Genomic DNA, 5,615 nt, shown 5'->3' with positions numbered 1-5,615 from the left:
TGGCGGCTCCAGGCCGGCCCACGCCGAAACCCTTCAGCGCTCACCACTGCGACCCTCCTACTCACCGGGGCTTCGAGACCTCGCCTTGAGAGCGAGGCCGGTAGTGCGCCCGGCGGTCGAGTATCGGGAGAATGCTTGAGCGCCATACCATTTTAAGGGCTAGTTGCTTCGGCAGGTGAGTTGTTACACACTCCTTAGCGGATTCCAACTTCCATGGCCACCGTCCTGCTGTCTATAGCAACCAACGCCTTTCAATGGGATCTGAATGAGCATTCATTTAGGCCCCTTAACTCGACGTTTGGTTCATCCCACAGCGCCAGTTCTGCTTACCAAAAGTGGCCCACTAGATACTCAGATTAGTCGCCGGAGCTTCATCCCTACAAGCAAGCTCGGCATCTCACCCATTTAAAGTTTGAGAATAGGTTGAGGACGTTTCGTCCCCAAGACCTCTAATCATTCGCTTTACCGGATGAAATTCACCCTGCGAGTTCCAGCTATCCTGAGGGAAACTTCGGAGGGAACCAGCTACTAGATGATTCGATTAGTCTTTCGCCCCTATACCCAGCTCCCACGATCGATTTGCACGTCAGAATCGCTACGGACCTCCACCAGAGTTTCCTCTGGCTTCATCCTGGCCAGGCATAGTTCACCATCTTTCGGGTCCCAACATATATGCTCATGGTACTTGCCGACCTGCCCGCGAGCCTGCCCCCGTGCGCCCGCCGTTTACCGACGGCCCGCTTCGGGACGGACAGCACCGCGGCGTCTTGGCAAGTCCCGGCCTCGCCCTCCCATGAGGGAAATTAAACTTCGACCATCGCCCTGACGACCTCCACCACACGCAACGTCCAGAGACGGGGAAAGTATCTCACCCCGCTTGTCGCGGCGTGGGCGCAGGCAGCCGGTCAGGATCGCCCAAGACGCACCGGAGAGCCTGTTACAGCTGCCCCGGCGCCCGTCACTTTCATTTCGCCTTTGGGTTTAGTGAGCCCATTGACTTGCACACATGTTAGACTCCTTGGTCCGTTTCAAGACGGGTCGGGTGGATCACCGACCTTTTGCACACCGCGAGAAACCGCCGCCGAAGCGGCGGCAAGCTCTTCGACGACCGTCGCAGGGCAGCCAGGACACCGGTGGTTCCCCGTCGCGCGGGTCTCCCCAGACGAGCTGAGAGAGAGTCGGCGGCGAGGTACCAGTCCGACCGGGCCTTCGACGTCCCCGCAACGGGTCGCGGTGACCTACTACGGCGAAATACGCCCCGACGCCAGCGTGAGTGGGGCGCCCAAACATTTTTGGGTCGCTCAATTACAACACCCCACCCAGCCGACAGCCGACGAGCTGAATCCCCTCAGTTCGACCTTCGAGTTTCCACCCGTTTGGCTCTTAACGGTTTCACGTACTCTTGAACTCTCTCTTCAAAGTTCTTTTCAACTTTCCCTCACGGTACTTGTTCGCTATCGGTCTCGTGGTCATATTTAGCCTTAGATGGAGTTTACCACCTGCTTTGGGCTGCACTTTCAAGCAACCCCACTCTACAGAGAGGCCCTTTCCGACCGTCCCATCTGTACCTCACGGGCGCCATACGGGCCTGTCACCTCCATGGGCAGTGCGGCCGCCAAGCTTGACTTAGACTGTATGGGACTCATGTGCTGGACCCCTCTGAACGCAACACCCCTCGTGCCCGAAGACATCGAGGTTAAGTGCGCTGGGCTTTTCCCCGTTCAGTCGCCTACTAAGGGAATCCCTGTTGGTTTCTTTTCCTCCGCTTATTAATATGCTTAAATTTGGCGGGTAGCTCTCTCCTACTACGAGGTCGATCGTGGTCTCATCATCCTTAGGGGGAACAAGTTCCCCAACCACGAAGCGGAAGACGCTCTGCCACCGACTTTCTTCACCACCGACATTACCAGGCAGGAAGGTTTGAGGGGCTTGTCGCGGGGGTACCAGCGGCCATGGCGCCGGCACTCCCACCCCTGACTCCGTTCCTTCTCATTGAGTGGTAAATAGCCAATAGGAAAAGTGTTCCAGCAGAACATCTCTCGCAGAGTCATATACACACACAGTTTTAATGCATATACGCTCGTGTTCCGCCCTTACTCGGCCGCACCTTTGCCGCTTAAACTTTGACCTCTTTCCCCGTTCCCGCATGCCACAGCAGTGGCACTTGTTTATCCGGAGAAAGAGAGCGAGAGTCGCAGTATTAATTGGCGTGAGCGGCCTTTCCGGCTGCAGAACTAGTGCTCTATCCCGGCGAGCGCCGTTATGAGGCGCAACACCGTCTTTAACGCGTTTAGAGAGAACTCCCCCTGCCTCCCTCCCAGTCATGAGATAGACGTGGACTCGTGGCGAACTCTCAAAGAGAACGCCCACACCGCGTCTGACCGTGGGAGAGGGTGGAGGAGCGCGTGAGGAAGAGCACGGCGTCACCCAAGCATTCTCATCTCTCTGCCTGCACCACTACATGGTAGACTGCGGGCCCAGGCGCACTCATCAATTTAGGTTCCACTGCAATGCATGCCAAGCACTCTTTTCGAGGTGATAGACGAAATTCCGGCGGGGCTTACTTAAAAGATATCCGACCCGGTTTCGTTTCCTCTTCGTGGGATGGAGTGCCTCTTAGAACATGTGCAGCATCAGCCATGAGCGGCCGACGGCCATTCGTGTCTCTGTGGACAGCAGGCAAAAGAGCGCCGCCTCCAGTTATTTGCGAGGGCGACAACTGTCGCTTTGTTGTGGTTGAATGTGGGTGCGCCAAGTCCATGGACTTGCTAGTGATAGGCTTGCTTGTTTTTAAGGGCACGCCTCGCGCAAGGCGCGGGCGATTAAACCCCAAGGCGGAAGCTCGGTTCGGGTTACCCTCGTGTCGGGGAGACAGTCAGCAGGCACCGAACTCGCAGCAACCGATGGATGTATATTTCCGACCCTCGTAGAGGAGTGGCGGCGACAAGCTCATATGGCTGCCGCCGCCGCAATATGCGTTCAACTTGTCGATGTATCTGGTATTCTTGCGATTCACATACCGACACGCAGTTTGCTGCGGTCTTCATCGACCCACGAGCCGAGTGATCCCCCGTTAAGAGTTGTGTATTTGCCATTTGGTCTTTTTGCGACTAACCATCACAGGTCGAGTCTCAATGAAAGGGTTTGACAGACATAGCCCAAGTTTGTGGTTTGGGTTTGGCCGGACGGCTTGTTGTTGTTTTTTGACACTTGAATTTCACTCTTTTTGGGTCAAGAGGCTTATTCGCCGGTAGTAAGGAACGGACGGGCAGCCGTCCAAAGCCCCGTCCGTCCTCCTCCTCCGGTCTTCGCGCTCTCGCCCGAGTGTGGTCCACCTACAGCGTGGTGGTACCTATTTTTGGTGCGGGGGCCGGGATTGTCCTCTTTCGCTGCTGGAGTTGCCAGAGCAGAGCCCGAGACCGCCCAAATCAGGAGAGTAGTAGTAGTTTTAAGAGCGCCCCGTTCTCTTTCTCTCTGTTAATGATCCTTCCGCAGGTTCACCTACGGAAACCTTGTTACGACTTTTACTTCCTCTAAATGATCAAGTTTGGACATCTTTCCGTCAGCTCGAGGCGACGACCCCAGAAAACCCTCGCGGGCAACGGGGCCGACAATCCAAGAGCGCCAGTCCGAAGGCCTCACTAAATCATTCAATCGGTAGTAGCGACGGGCGGTGTGTACAAAGGGCAGGGACGTAGTCAGCGCAAGCTGATGACTTGCACTTACTGGGAATTCCTCGTTCATGGGAAACAATTGCAAGCCCCAATCCCTATCAAGAAAGGCTTTGAACGGGTTACCCGCTCCTCTCGGGGGAAAACTCGTTGATCCCTTCAGTGTAGCGCGCGGCCCAGAACATCTAAGGGCATCACAGACCTGTTATTGCTCAATCTCGTGCGGCTAGAATTGCCGCTTATCCTCTAAGAAGAAGTTGCGAACTGGACACCATTTTCTGGAGATCCGTCGACTACTTAGTAGGCCAGAGTCTCGTTCGTTATCGGAATTAACCAGACAAATCGCTCCACCAACTAAGAACGGCCATGCACCACCACCCACCGAATCGAGAAAGAGCTCTCAATCTGTCAATCCTTCCGGTGTCTGGGCCTGGTGAGGTTTCCCGTGTTGAGTCAAATTAAGCCGCAGGCTCCACTCCTGGTGGTGCCCTTCCGTCAATTCCTTTAAGTTTCAGCTTTGCAACCATACTTCCCCGGAACCCAAAGACTTTGGTTTCGGAAGCTGCCCGCCGGGTCATGGGAATAACGCCGGCGGATCGCTAGTTGGCATCGTTTATGGTTAGAACTAGGGCGGTATCTGATCGCCTTCGAACCTCTAACTTTCGTTCTTGATTAATGAAAACATCCTTGGCAAATGCTTGCAGTAGTTCGTCTTGCGACGGTCCAAGAATTTCACCTCTAGCGTCGCAATACGAATGCCCCCGCCTGTTCCGATTAGTCATTACTCTGGTTCCGAAAACCAACAAAATAGAACCGAGGTCCTATTCCATTATTCCATGCATCACCATTCGGGCCATTCAAATAGCCTGCTCTGAGCACTCTAATTTTTTCAAAGTAAATCCGGCCACTCGGGACACTCGACAAAGAGCATCCTGCGAGCCGGCGGGCGGCTGTTCGAGCGTGACAGTAAACACCGGCGGTGCACCGTCAGTCCGGAACTGAGATCCAACTACGAGCTTTTTAACCGCAACAACTTTAATATACGCTATTGGAGCTGGAATTACCGCGGCTGCTGGCACCAGACTTGCCCTCCAATGGATACTCGTTAAAGGATTTAAAGTGTACTCATTCCGATTGCGAGGCCTCGGATGAGACTCACATCGTTATTTTTCGTCACTACCCCCGTGCCGGGAGTGGGTAATTTGCGTGCCTGCTGCCTTCCTTAGATGTGGTAGCCGTTTCTCAGGCTCCCTCTCCGGAATCGAACCCTGATTCCCCGTTACCCGTTATAGCCATTGTAGGCGCATAACCTACAATCGAAAGCTGATAAGGCAGACACTTGAAAGAAGCGGCGCCGGTGCGGAGACCGTGCGCTCAGCCCGAAGTTATTCAGATTCACCACAGGTGGGTTACGGACCGGGGCCCGACCAGTTTTGAACTAATAAAAGCGCTCTTCCCTTGCGGTCAGAGACCAATTGCATGTATTAGCTCTAGAATTGCCACAGTTATCCAAGTAAGTGGGTTTACAGATCCAATGAAACATAGCTGATTTAATGAGCCATTCGCGGTTTCGCCTTAAATCGGCTTGTACTTACACATGCATGGCTTAATCTTTGAGACAAGCATATGACTACTGGCAGGATCAACCAGGTAGCTGCTGCTGTTGGCGGCGCCTATCACGGCGGCCAAAATAGTGAGATTGAGAGAGAGGCAGAAGACATTGGGCGAGGGACCGCACGTTGGCCTTAGAGAAATAGCAAACCAGATGATCAGATCTAACTGCACCTTCTCTTGCTATCCTCGGCGCCGGCAGCGCCACCGTGTGTGCCAATCTCCTCCCTTATCCGCTCCTCTTTGCCCCAGCTCCAGCGAGGCAGCCGACATTGGGCGAGGGACCGCACGTTGGCGAATCTCCTCCCTTATCCGCTCCTCTTCTCTTTGCCC

The 5,615-nt window shown here is 54.6% G+C and overlaps 2 non-coding genes across 2 annotated transcripts; both read right to left on the bottom strand.

The window, feature by feature from the left end:
* Positions 1–2,918: 2,918 nt before the first annotated feature.
* LOC121858703 lies at positions 2,919–3,082 on the bottom strand. The gene has a single exon (XR_006087485.1). It is a non-coding gene; the product is annotated as a 5.8S ribosomal RNA (ribosomal RNA).
* A 396-nt stretch (positions 3,083–3,478) lies between these two features.
* Positions 3,479–5,324, bottom strand: LOC121858706. The gene has a single exon (XR_006087486.1). It is a non-coding gene; the product is annotated as a small subunit ribosomal RNA (ribosomal RNA).
* Positions 5,325–5,615: the final 291 nt, after the last annotated feature.

Source organism: Homarus americanus, unplaced genomic scaffold (assembly GCF_018991925.1).
Source record: "Homarus americanus isolate GMGI-L3 unplaced genomic scaffold, GMGI_Hamer_2.0 scaffold27920, whole genome shotgun sequence".
NCBI classification, from domain to species: Eukaryota; Metazoa; Arthropoda; class Malacostraca; order Decapoda; family Nephropidae; genus Homarus; species Homarus americanus.
This window is presented reverse-complemented; position numbering and strand designations above follow the sequence as displayed.